This window comes from Pan paniscus, chromosome 18 (genome assembly GCF_029289425.2).
Source record: "Pan paniscus chromosome 18, NHGRI_mPanPan1-v2.0_pri, whole genome shotgun sequence".
Classification (NCBI taxonomy): Eukaryota; Metazoa; Chordata; class Mammalia; order Primates; family Hominidae; genus Pan; species Pan paniscus.
The window spans coordinates 10,852,501-10,866,062 of record NC_073267.2 but is presented as its reverse complement, the minus strand read 5'-3'; the positions used below and the strand labels follow the sequence as shown (position 1 = coordinate 10,866,062).

Genomic DNA, 13,562 nt, shown 5'->3' with positions numbered 1-13,562 from the left:
GAAATGACCAAGGTCCTGGCAGCAGTGGTACAGAAAGAGCATCTACAGCCAGAGGTAACATATCTAGGGTACCTGCTTAAGGGAGGGCAGCGCTGGCTAACAGACGCCCGGAAACAAACTGTTCTGCACATCCCCAGGCCACAATCCACCCGACACCTTGTATCAGGCAACACGGGGGCAACAGCCATTTAATTGGACAGACGAAGCCGAGTTGGCCTTCCAACAGATTAAAACCGCCCTACTCTCCGCACCTGCACAAGGACTACCTGATGTTACCAAGCCCTTCCACTTATACGTGGATGAGAATAAGGGTGTCGCCAAGGCGGTAATAACTCAGAACTTAGGCCCCTGGCGGAGGCCAGTTGCCTACCTGTCAAAGAAGTTAGACCCAGTGGCTGCCGGGTGGCCCCCTTGTCTCCCAATGATTGCGGCCACGGCTCTGATGGTGCAAGATGCTCATAAACTTGTCATGGGGCAAGAATTGCGGGTCGTTACTCCACATGCCATCGAAGGTGTACTCAAACAGCCACCTAATCGATGGATGAGTAACGCCCGGCTCATCCACTACAAAGGACTACTACTAAATCCTCTCAGGATAATTTTCCTGCCCCCAACGACCTTAAACCCTGCCTCGCTGCTGCCCAACCCGGACCTGGACGCCCCACTCCATGACTGCACCAAGATACTAGCTCAGGTGCACGGAGTTCGAGAAGACCTGCAGGACCGCCCACTTCCTGACGCCGACCTCGTCTGGTTCACTGATGGGAGCAGCTTCATGCATCAAGGCCAGAGGTACGCTGGAGCGGCAGTAACTTCAGAGACTGAGGTAATCTGGGCGGAACCCCTGCCCCCGGGGACATCGGCCCAGAAGGCCGAACTGATAGCGCTCACCCAAGCTCTTACCTTAGGGGCGGGGAAAAAGCTGACAGTATATACAGACAGCCGATATGCTTTTGCAACGGCGCATATACATGGGGCCATTTACAGGGAACGAGGGTTACTCACGGCTGAAGGAAAAGAGATAAAAAACAAGCAAGAGATCCTAGCCCTGCTAACAGCCCTATGGAGGCCAGAAAAATTAGCCATTGTACATTGCCCAGGGCATCAGAAACTAACTACTCCAACTGCTCAAGGCAACTTTCTGACAGACCAAACTGCAAGGAATGTGGCGAAGGCTCCCAGCCGACTCCTTGCACTCCAGCTCCCTGACCCGGGCCCCCGGGACTTGCCATATTTCCCTGAATATTCAGAACAAGATCTCCAGTGGATTGACAAACTTCCCCTGAAACAAATCCAGAATGGGTGGTGGACTGATACTAATGACCAAACCATCCTACCAGAAAAATTAGGACAACAGGTGTTAGAACACATCCACCGAACCACCCACCTGGAGGCCCGGCGGATGATAGACCTGATCAGACGCTCCAAGCTCAAAATCAGACATATAGCTGAGACGGCCAGCAGTATCGTGACAAGTTGCAAAGTCTGCCAGCTTAACAACGCATACCCCCAATCTCAAGCTGCAACAGGAACAAGGCTGAGGGGAACCAGGCCCGGTATCTACTGGGAAGTAGATTTTACTGAAATAAAGCCAGGAAAGTACGGGTACCGGTACTTACTTGTCTTTGTAGATACTTTTTCAGGGTGGACTGAAGCATTCCCAACCAAAAGAGAAACTGCTCAGGTCGTAGCAAAGAAAATTCTGGAAGATATCCTTCCCAGGTATGGCTTCCCCATCCAGATAGGGTCAGATAATGGGCCCGCTTTCGTCGCTAAGGTAAGTCAGGACTTGGCTTCCATCCTTGGGGCAAATTGGAAACTACATTGCGCTTACAGGCCCCAGAGTTCAGGACAGGTAGAAAGGATGAATCGGACCTTAAAAGAGACCTTAACTAAATTGACTATAGAGACTGGTGCTAATTGGGTAGTCCTTCTCCCCTATGCTCTGTTCCGGGCCCGTAATACCCCTTACAAACTGGGCCTCACCCCTTACGAAATCATGTATGGCAGACCTCCACCCCTGGTTCCTAGCTTAAAAGATGACCTGCTTAAGTCTGAAACAGAAAATGTCTCTGAATTCTTATTTTCCTTACAAGCCTTACAGAAAATTCACCAAGAAATCTGGCCCAAGCTGAGAGAGCTATATGAGACCAGTCCCCCACCGACACCCCATCCGTACCAGCCGGGAGACTGGGTCCTGGTTAAGCGACACCGACAAGAGACCCTAGAGCCCAGGTGGAAAGGACCACTCCAAGTACTCCTGACCACACCCACCGCCCTGAAGGTAGAAGGCATTGCGTCGTGGATCCACTACACCCACGTCAAGCCAGTGGACCCAACCTCCGACCGTCTGGGGCCAATCACGGCAGCGGCGGCTGAAGCACCGGACATGTGGACTGTGGACAGAGCTAAGAACAACCCCTTAAAACTCACCCTGCGCCGGCAGCATAGCTCACTGCAAACATGCAGTTAGGTAGTCTAACTCTAACATTAGTCGCCCTAGTGGCCGCTGGGGAAAACATAAAGCCAGCTCCTAATCCCTTTGTCTGGAGATTCTGGCTTTATGAAAACCAAACCCACCCTGGGCAACCTCATAAGCCCGGGAAATTAGTGGCCAGTGCAGATTGCCCCTCCTCAGGGTGCAATAGCCCAATTTTACTAAATTTTACCGATCTCCCAGTAGCCAAACCAGTGGCACCAATAATATGCTTCGAGTATGATCAGACTGAATACAATTGTAAGCACTATTGGTGGCACCAAAGTGCCGGCTGCCCTTATAACTATTGTAACATCCATAAATACCAATGGTGGGGTGGAGAAGAACAGATAGATCCCAGATGGCCCTTCCATCGCAGACGAGATAGAGACCTTTCATATACATGGATAGTTAGAGACCCCTGGAACTCCCGCTGGACCACGCCTCAACACGGGGCTGTATACTACTCCTCCACCTCCACATGGCCTAGCAGTCACCTCTATCTGTGGTGGAGTCTAGTGCAGGTACGGCCCCTGGTCCATGGAAATATCCAGCGACAAGAAAACCGCCTGACACAAGATTTACGTCCTTTTTCCTGGTTAAAATTATTGCAAGAAGGATTAGAACTTGCCAACCTTACAGGACTTCACAGCCTGTCTGGCTGCTTTCTATGTGCCACTCTAGGGCGTCCACCGCTAACCGCTGTCCCCCTGCCATGGGGATCATCCACCTCTGCCCAAGCTAACAACCACCAAAACCTCTCATATGCCCCTATCCCTAACGTGCCACTATACCTAAACCCCAGTCAAGAGAAGTTTCCCTACTGTTTCTCAGGAACTAATTCCAGCCTCTGCAACATCACTGCAACGCCCCCTAACATCACCTTAAGGGCTCCGTCAGACATATTCTTCTGGTGTAATGGAACATTATCTAAAAACCTATCAAGCCCCTCTGTTACCAACCTACTGTGTCTTCCTGTCACATTAGTTCCCCGGTTAACTCTACTTACTGCCGGCGAGTTCCTAGGGTATACCGGTAACTGGACTAGTGCTGTTATTCACCCAGACCCTAGACCGAGACCTGCACGAGCCATATTTCTCCCCCTCATTGCAGGAATCTCCCTCACCGCATCCTTCATGGCGGCCGGACTGGCTGGGGGAGCCCTAGGTCACACCCTCATAGAAAGTAACAAGCTGTACCAACAATTTGCCGTTGCTATGGAGGAGTCAGCTGAGTCCCTTGCCTCCCTCCAGCGGCAGCTCACGTCCCTAGCACAGGTAACCTTGCAGAACCGGAGGGCCTTAGACCTACTCACTGCTGAAAAAGGGGGAACGTGTATGTTTCTAAAGGAAGACTGTTGTTTCTACATAAATGAATCAGGACTCGTGGAAGACCAAGTCCAACAGTTACGCAAGTTAAGCACAGAAGTAAGAACACGGCAGTTTGCTTCAGCTGCAGACCAATGGTGGAACTCATCTATGTTTTCTCTGTTCGCCCCCTTCCTTGGACCCCTGCTGAGTCTACTATTTCTGCTTACCGTAGGACCTTGTGTTGTTAACAGAATTTTGCGGTTCGTTAAAGAAAGGTTTAACACTGTACAACTCATGGTCCTCAGAGCCCAATACCAACCTGTAAACGCTGAAACAGAATCAGACTTATAAGACCCAAGATTGGCTCTAAAAAAATACCTGAAAAGAAAGGGGGGGAATGAAAAGAGCCGGGCGTATTCCTCAGCCCCGGGCTCAAAACAAACAAGCCCAGTACAAACACATCCCATCCTCCCATCCCACCACATATCACCATATATCTCTTAAACTTCCCCCGGGCTCAAAACAAACAAGCCCAGTACAAACACCACCAGGAAAGTCTCCGATAAGGGGACAGATGAGGGGACAGCCGTTCAAAGTTTTACTGAAAGAGCGGGAACCAAAAGAATTCCTTTGTTCCCCTGTAACTTTCAGGCTATAAAAAAGCAAACACTCGCATTGTTCGGGGCCCTCTTGTATGCGGTGAAATGGAGGGACCAGGTTCGAACTTGTATTAAAGATCCTTGCCGCTTGGCTTTGACTCTGGACTCTGGTGGTCTTCTTTGGGGAACAAACGGTCTGGGCATAACAATAGTATACAAGCATCTATCTTTAGCCACTTGTTTGAACTTCACGCTATTGTGAAGACCCCCATGTACAGGTAAAACTAATAAAATGTATATACTTTTGTTAATCTGCATGGTGTCAATTTGGTGTCTAGATCCAGCCAAAGAGCCCACATAGGAGCTAAAGGGGAGCTGGAGGTGACCACTGGCTCCTTTACAAGGTCCAGCCTTTTGATTTCATAGCACAAAATCATGGGCTTTCTGAGGCCAGGCACAGTGGCTCATGCCTGTAATCCCAGCACTTTGGGAGGCTGAGGAGACCGGTGATCATAAGGTCAGGAGTTTGAGACCAGCCTGACCAACATGGTGAAACCCTGTCTCTATTAAAAATACAAAAATTAGCTGGGCATGGTGGCACACACCTGTAATCTCAGCTACTCAGGAGGCTGAGGCAGGAGAATCGCTTGAACCCGGGAGGTGGAGGTTGCAGTGAGCTGAGATCACACCACTGCCCTCCAGCCTGGGCGACACAGAGCGAGACTCCGTCTCAAAAAAAAAAAAAAAAAATTATGGGCTTTCTGATCCTTGGAACTGTAAACACGCACCTCCAAGGCTGACATAGAAGGAGGAGTACAGGAGGCAATCCAGAGATAAGAGTTTCTTTTAAATTTTTATTTTTTTGGAGACAAGTCTCACTCTGTTGCCCAGGCTGGAGTGCAGTCATTCCATCATAGCTTACTGCAGCCTCAGGCTCCTGGGCTCAAGTGCTCCTTCTGCCTCAGCTTCCTGAGTAGCTGGGTTATAGACACGCACAACAAGCCTAGCTAATTTATTGTTTACTTTTTGTAGAGACGGGGTCTTGCTCTGTTGTCCAGGCTGGTCTTGAACTCCTGGGTTCAAGTGATTCTCTCACCTCAGTCTCCTAAAGTTCTGGGAGTACAGGAGTGAGCCACTGCACCTGACCCAATAAGAGATGCTTCAATTATTCTCTCTTCTACTTTTCTGTAAATTCTGTTCAGATTTTGTCCAGACTATCACAAAAAAAAAAGAAAGAAAGAAAGAAAAGAAAGAAAGAAAGAAAGAAAAAGGAATCAACAGGTCAGAGGCAAATAAGCATTTATTCAGGAATGGGGGTTGCAACCAGGCCCCAGAGACCGCCACCCAAGAGGGGCAAGAAAGGCTTATAGCAAATTTTTCAGATGACATAAATTACCAGATTATTTTATTGATGGATTAAACAAAGAAGTCGTTAGTCATTAGTGGAAGGGTACATTTGGGTCAGTTAGGAAAAAACTACACAGAGTGTCCCTAAAGATTAGGACCAGATTCCTTGTATTGTATATTGTTGAGAGCATGGTTGTTTGTGAGAGAACTGTTTTTCACAGTTCTTCGTGGGTCTCAAAGTTCACCACCCAATCTAGGCACAGTGGCTCACACCTAAAATCCTAGTACTTTGGGAGACTGAGGCAGGCAGATTAGCCCAGGAGTTCAAGACCAGCCTGGGCAACATGGTGAAACTCTGTCTCTACAAAAAATACAAAAATATTAGCTGGGTGTGGTGGTGCACACCTGTCGTTCCAGCTACTCAGGAGTTTGAGACAGGAGGATTGCATAAACCTGGGAGGTTGAGGCTGCAGTGAGCCACCGAGCCATAGTTGTGCCACTGCACTCCAGCGTGGGAGACAGAGACTCTGTCTCAAAAAAAAAAAAAAAAAAAAAAAAAAAAAGTTCATCATTAGTTCAGTATGGGGTCAGTAGCCCAAGATAGAGTCCCCGATGTCAAGCGTAGAACAATGCTCTATTCAAACACTCAATGACCTGTGACAGAGATTCTCTTCTTCACCAAACTCTACTCAGGTTCTCCTAAACTCTTTGACCAGTAGGTTTCAACTTTTGGAGTTCCATGTTGATAAAAAAAAAAAATTTCAGGCCGGGCGTGGTGGCTCACACCTGTAATCCCAGTACTTTGGGAAGTTGAGGCAGGTGGATTACCTGAAGTCAGGAGTTCGAGACCAGCCTGGCCAACATGGTGAAATCCCATCTGTACAGAAAATAAAAAAAATTAGCTGGGCGTGGTGGTGGGTGCCTGTAATCCCAGCTACTTGGGAGGCTGAGGCAGGAGAATTGCTTGAACCCGCGAGACGGAGGTTGCAGTGAGGCGAGATTGCACCAGTGCACTCCAGCCTGGGCGACAGAGCAAAACTCTGTCTCAAAAAAAAAAAAAAAAAGAAAAGAAAAGAAAAGAAAAGAAATGGAGAAGTAGAGCACATGCTCAAAGCACCTTCTCCCTGAGGGTATGGTGAAGGGGGGTTTTTAAGGTCTCTTAGAACATGTAGGTGGAGACTGGGGGGTGGTGATTTATGGAAAAAGGTGGGACCTTCCAGGGAGAACTGGAGCATGCACAGTCTCCTTCTTTCTTTTCCACTGGCACTATATATGCCTAGCAAAGCACATTTCTCCCCATCCCAGGTGAAGATTTTCATACAGAGAAAAAGCGAGGATTCAGGTCCGGGTAGCAGGATGGTAGTGTTTACTAAACAGACTCAGACTTGGGAGCCACAGTTCTTATCCGGTGGCTCGTTTGTGGTTACTGACATCCGGCCTTCATTTCTGTAAGCAAGCACAGCTGCAAGCACAGGTTAATGTCACAAGTTCTGGGGCTTTTTTTGCTTTTTTTTTTATTCTTTGAACGGAGTTCCACTCTGTCGCCCAGGCTGGAGTGCAATGATGCAGTCTCGGTTCACTGCAACCTCCACCTCCCAGGTTCAAGCGATTCTCCTGCCTCAGCCTCCTGAGTAGCTGGGATTACAGGCATGCACCACCATGCCTGGCTAATTTTGTATTTTTAGTAGAGATGGGGTTTCTCCATGTTGGTCAGGCTGGTCTCAAACTCCAGGCCTCAGGTTATCTGCCCAGCTTGGCCTCCCAAAGTGCTGGGATTACAGGCGTGAACCACCATGCCCGGCCTATTTTTATTATTTTCTTTTTGAGATAAGAGTCTTGCGGCCGGGCGCAGTGGCTCATGCCTGTAATCCCAGCACTTTGGGAGGCCGAGGCAGGAGGATCACGAGGTCAGGAGATCGAGATCATCCTGGCTAACGTGGTGAAACTTCGTTTCTACTAAAAAAATTAGCTGGGCGTGGTGGTGGGCACCTGTAGTCCCAGCTACTCAGGAGGCTGAGGCAGGAGAATGGCATGAACCCAGGAGGTGGAGCCGAGATGGGGCCACTGCACTCCAGCTTGGGCAACAGAGTGAGACTCTGTCTCAAAAAAAAAAAAAAAAAAGAATCTTGCTCTGTCACCCAAGCTGGATTGCAGTGGTGCTATCTCAGCTCCCTGCAATCTCTGCCTCCCAGATTCAAGCGATTCTCCTACCTCAGTCTCCCGAGTAATCAGGAGTACAGGTGTGTACCACCATGCCCAGCTAATTTTTGTATTTTCAATAGAGATGGGGTTTCACCATGTTGGCCAGGCTGGTCTGGAACTCCTAACCTCAGGTGATCTGCCCACCTCAGCCTTCCAAAGTGCTGGGATTACAGGTGTGAGCCACCATGCCAGGCCTATTATCTTTAAACCAAAATTAGGGATGCCTTTGTTCTCCACATATCGGGATATCTGGACACTCCCAAGTCTGAGTCTGTTCGGTAAACACTATCAATCTGTTCCCTTAACTGTAAACATCTAGAGGCTAGGAATACCTTTCTGGGAATGCAGCCCCGTAAGTCCCAGCCTCATTTTCCTAGCCCTCACTCAAGATGGAGGCATGCTGGTTTGAAGGCCTCTGACAAAAGGAGTGGTTAGAATCTGGGCTCTAGGCCAGGTTGAAGCTGCAGTGAGTCATGATTGCACCACTGCACTCTACCCTGGGGGACAGAATGAGACCCTGTCTCAAAAAAATAATAATAGGCTGGGCATGGTGGCTCATGCCTGTAATCCTAGCACTTTGGGAGGCCGAGGAGGGTGGATCACCTGAGGTCAGGAGTTTGAGACCAGCCTGGCCAACATGGTGAAACCCCGTCTCTACTAAAAATACAAAAATTAGCAGGGCCTAGTGGCGGGCGCCTGTAATCCCAGCTACTCGGGAGGCTGAGGCAAGAGAATCGGTTGAACTCAGGAGGCAGAGGTTGCAAAAAGCTGAGATCACACCATTGCACTCCAGCCTGGGAAACAAGAGTGAAACTTTGTCTCAAAAATATAATAATAATAATAACTAATACATAAAAATTGGGGGCTCTATAATACCTAACTTAGCAGAGGACAGGTGGGAGGGGGCAGTGAAAGGGCATTTATGGAAAAGCAAATGACTTTTTGGAAAGATGAATTGGGCCCTTATGAGAACAGACAGGAGATATGACGGTCTTGTGACAATGAGTGCTTGGGTGTGCTGGCGACTCCTCTCTGAGAAGAGTAGAATTATTCCTGGGAAGGGGATTTATGACAATTGAGTTTCTTTGACTTATTTTAGGGATTTTAGAAAATAAAATGCCTTCAGCTCAAAATAATTCTTATGTCAAAGTGGCATATTTTAGGGTAGCATGTCCTGATGCTCTTCACTTGGAATACAGGCAAAGAAGAATATGTGGGCTCTGGCTGGGCATGGTGGTTCACACCTACAATCCTAGCACTTTGGGAGGGCAAGGCAGGAGGATCCTTAAGCCCAGGAATTTGAGACTACCCTGGGCAACACAGCAAGGCGTTGTCTACAAAAAAATTAAAAATTAGGTGGGTGGCCGGGTGTGGTGGCTCATGCCTGTAATCCCAGCACGTTGGGAGGCTGAAGCAGGTGGATCACTCGAGGTCAGGAGTTTGAGACCAGCCTGGCCTACATGGTGAAACCCTGTCCCTCCTAAAAATAAAAAAATCAGCTGGGTGAGGTGGTGCACGCCTGTAGTCCCAGCTACTTGGGAGGCTGAGGCAGGAGAACCGCTTGAACGCGGGAGGCAGAGGCTGCAGTGAGCCAATATTGCACCACTGCGCTCTAGCCTGAGTGACAGAGTGAAATTCTAACTCAAAAAATAAAAATAAAGATAAAAAAAATTAGCTGGGTGTGGTGGCACATGCCTGTAGTTTCAGCTACTTGGGAGGCTGAGACGGGAGGATCGATTGAGCCCAGGAGTTGGAGGTTGCAGTGAGCTATAATTATGCAACTGCACTCCAGCCTGGGTGACAGAGCGAGACCCTGTTTCAAAACAAAACAAAGAATATGTGAGTTTCACCTTGAGAGGCCTTGAAGGTTACTCCTGTTGGTTCTCAGAACATGATACTCTGATATGTGGCATCTTGGCAACTGAAATAGCCTCAGAAGCAAGAAAGCCGCTCTGACCCTCCCCTACCTTTCAGTGTGAGAGCCGGCCATAAAGGAATTCTCTGGCCGATTGCAAGTGCCTTTGCAAAAATTATAACTGAGAAAATTATAACAGTGAAAGAGATCTGACCCAACCGACTCCATCTTGGTTCTCTCCTCCAAGCTGTCCTTGTTCATTCCTGGGCATAGGCTAAACTATGGGAGAAACTTAATTTATAGTTTAACTTAGAAACAAAGATGATAACAGCCTTTTCCCAAAACAAACCCCCTTCCGGCCTGGGGACTAGACTGCCTTTGCAGGACCAACAAACTAGCCACAAGATTAGAAATTATGGTTTAGGGGTCATGTAGCTAGAGGGTGCAAGATTCTGAACCTCTCCAAATTGCTCCTGGGTGTAACATCACTATCATAAAACGTAAGATCAGTGTTTGATATATTTTGCAGACCCTGTACCTGATGGATCAGCTGGTACCACCCAGATCGATAGACTGGCTCATCTGGTCTAGTGGCCCCTACCCAGTAACTGACTCAGCGCAAAAGGACAGCTTCCACTCCCTATGACTTCATCTCTGACCTAACCAATCAGCACTCTCCACCTTCCAAATGTCCACCCATCCAATTATCCTTAAAAACCCCAATCCCTGAGTTTCTGGGCAGACTGATTTGAGTAATATTAAAACTCTGGTCTCTCGTACAGCTGGCTCAGTGTGAATTAAACTCTTTCTTTATTGCAATTCCCCTGTCTTAATGCATCAGTTTAAATTGGCTCTGTCGAGGCAGTGGGCAAGGAGAATCTGTTACACAGTTACATTACCTTGCCTGAAAGTAGAACCTAAGATCCTCATTCTGTCAGAGGCACTTGAACCACAGCAACTCCATCTTAAATAGGAACTGGGTAAAATGAGGCTGAGACTTACTGGGCGGCTTTTGCAGGAGGCTAAGGCATTCTTAGTCACAGGATGAGATAGGAGGTTGGCACCAGATACAGGTCATAAAGACCTTGCTGATAAAATAGCTTCCAGTAAAGAAGCTGGCTAAAACCCAAAACCGAGATGGCGATGAGAGTGACCTCTGGGTGTCCTCATCGCTATGCTCCCACCGGCACCATGACAGTTTATAAATGCCATGGCAACGTCAGGAAGTTACCCTATATGGTCTAAAAAGGGGAAGCATGAATAATCCACCCCTTGTTTAGCATATCATCAAGAAATAACCACAAAAATGGGCAACCAGCAGCCCTTGGGGCTGCTCTGCTTATGGAATAATAGCTATTCTTTTATTTATTATTTTTATTTTTTGAGATGGAGTCTCACTCTGTCGCCTAGGCTGGAATACAATGGCGTGATCTCGGCTCACCACAACCTCCGCCTCCTGGGTTCAAGTGATTCTCCTGCCTCAGCCTCCTGAGTAGCTGGGATTACAGGCACCCAGAGCCACACCTGGCCAATTTTTGTATTTTTAGTAGAGACGGGGTTTCTCCATGTGGGTCAGGCTGGTCTCCAACTCCCAGCCTCAGGTGATCCACCTGCCTTAGCCTCCCAAAGTTCTGGGATTACAGGCATGAACCACCATGCCTGGACCATTTGTTTATTTTTTTAAATTTTCCAGTAAACTTGCTTTCACTTTACTCTATGGACTCGCCCTAAATTCTTTCTTGAGTGAAATCCAAGAACCCTCTCTTGGGGTCTGGAAAGGAACCCCTTTCTGGTGACAATTCCAGAGAGATCCTGCTCTATGCCCAGAGGCCCTGCACCACCCCCAGTTTATTAACAGTAGATCATACTCTTCTTGTCAAATCATCTTTGTACACAACTGTTCATTTTCCAGTGAATCTCAGCATAAAAATACAGTTTCCTCTGGGTCTTTGTTTCTGAAGGCTCTCGTGTCATGCAAAATTTTGTTAAATTCATTTGTTATGTTTTTCTCTTATTAATCTGTCTTTTGTTGTAGGAGTGTTGGCAATGACCCTTGTGATGGGTGAGGATAACTTATTACCTTTTCACTCCTACGGTAGTTAATTATCCTCTAAATGAAGTTGAGGTACAAGGAGAGGATTAAGTGACCACTGATTGAGAAGAAGTGGCTGCATGTATGGCAGATTGACCTACACCCACCATTCCCTCCATAAAATCTCCTGGCTAAGTATGGTATACTGAATGCCACAGCTAGTAGCCCTCTGTACCCCTCAATGTTCTCATTTATAAAAGAGAATAACACTTTTATATCCAGCTAACTTTTGTATTTTTAGTAGAGATGGGGTTTCACCATGTTGGCCAGGCTGGTCTCAAACCACTGACCTCAAATGATCCACCCGCCTCGACCTCCTTAAGTGCTGAGATTACAGGCATGAGCCACTGTGGTTGGCTAGAGTAGTTGTCTTAAGGATTGACAAAGAGCCTCCCCTTGACCAAGCTTTAGGGAGATTCATCGAAATCCTCTTCCCAGTTAGGTCTCAACTCTTGGACTTCTATGGTGTTTTTTTTTTTTTTTTTTTGTATCGCCCAATTTTAGCAAGAATCCTGCTAAGTCAGTTTAGCCAGAATCCTCAACCCTGGATATCTGATCACATTCCAGATCACCCTGGCTTACCTGCAGCAAGAGTCCTGTTAGGTCCATTTCGCCAGAATCCTCTTCTCTTACCACTGATGTTTCCTTTCGGTAATTTTCCACTCATGGATCCCTACCCTGTTTCTGGGCTATAAATTTCCACTTGTCTTTGTTGTATTTGCAATTCGGCCTATTTCTTTTTTTTTCCTTTTCTTTCTTTTTTTTGAGATGGAGTTTCATTCTTGTTGCCAGGCTGGAGTGCAAATGGCACGATCTTGGCTCATTGCAAGCTCCGCCTCCTGGGTTCAAGTAATTCTTCTGCCTCAGCCTCCCAAGTAGCTGGGATTACAGGCACACACCACCATGCCTGGCTAATTTTTGTATTTTTAGTAGAGACGGGATTTCACCATGTTGGCTAGGCTGGTCTCGAACTCCTGACTTCAGGTGATCCTCCTGCCTCAGCCTCCCGAAGTGCTGGGATTATAGGCATGAGCCACCTCGCCTGGCTGAGCTGGGTTTTTTTTTTTTTTTTTTTTTTTGCTAGTGTATTTATTTTCATTTTAACATCTTTCTATAGACTTTGCTTTTGAAATGGCCACTACTGAATTCCTATGCACAGGCCAATATTTTTGTCTGATCATAGGGAGTTTCCACAGAAACTTTCCGAAACTGGGTATTGATAATGGTCATAACTGTAGATTTTTGTTAGTTCTGGTTTCTCTGTGCAAATATACCTGCAGGTAAAAAAAGATGGGTGGACCAGGGGAAGAGCTTTAGGGAGGAGAGAAAAAAATCTGTGACCCTGCCAACCAAAAAGTGAAATTACAAGCGCTAGCACTTAGAGAAATCACGGTTAGATTTACTCTGAGTCAAGTTGGAGGACTGAAGCCTGGGAACACATACTCAATATAGACCAAGAATCTGTCCCAATGTAGGTTGTGCAAGGCACAGTATATACACATTTTCAAACAGGAGGATGTGTGTGGCACAGAAGGTAGGAGAAGAGGGGAGAGAAGCAAGGGTTACATTTTTGTGATTCTCATTGGTGCTCCGTGACTGTATACATAAGATAAGGTAAAAGAGCAGTTGAGCGGGTCAGGAGAAAGGTTAGGCATCTTAGGGCCTGGTGGAGGGTGGCTGA

General features: G+C 47.3%; 1 protein-coding gene across 3 annotated transcripts in view; it reads right to left on the bottom strand.

The window, feature by feature from the left end:
- ATF7IP2 (activating transcription factor 7 interacting protein 2) overlaps positions 1-13,562 on the bottom strand; it is a 168,021-nt gene that overhangs the window by 152,784 nt on the left and 1,675 nt on the right. For all 3 annotated transcript variants that reach the window (XM_055099479.2, XM_055099483.2, XM_055099482.2), the window contains exon 1: positions 10,328-13,562. This exon is cut by the window's right edge and continues 1,675 nt beyond it. The gene's annotated coding sequence lies outside the window, so the exon portion shown is untranslated. The remainder of the gene's footprint in view (positions 1-10,327) is intronic.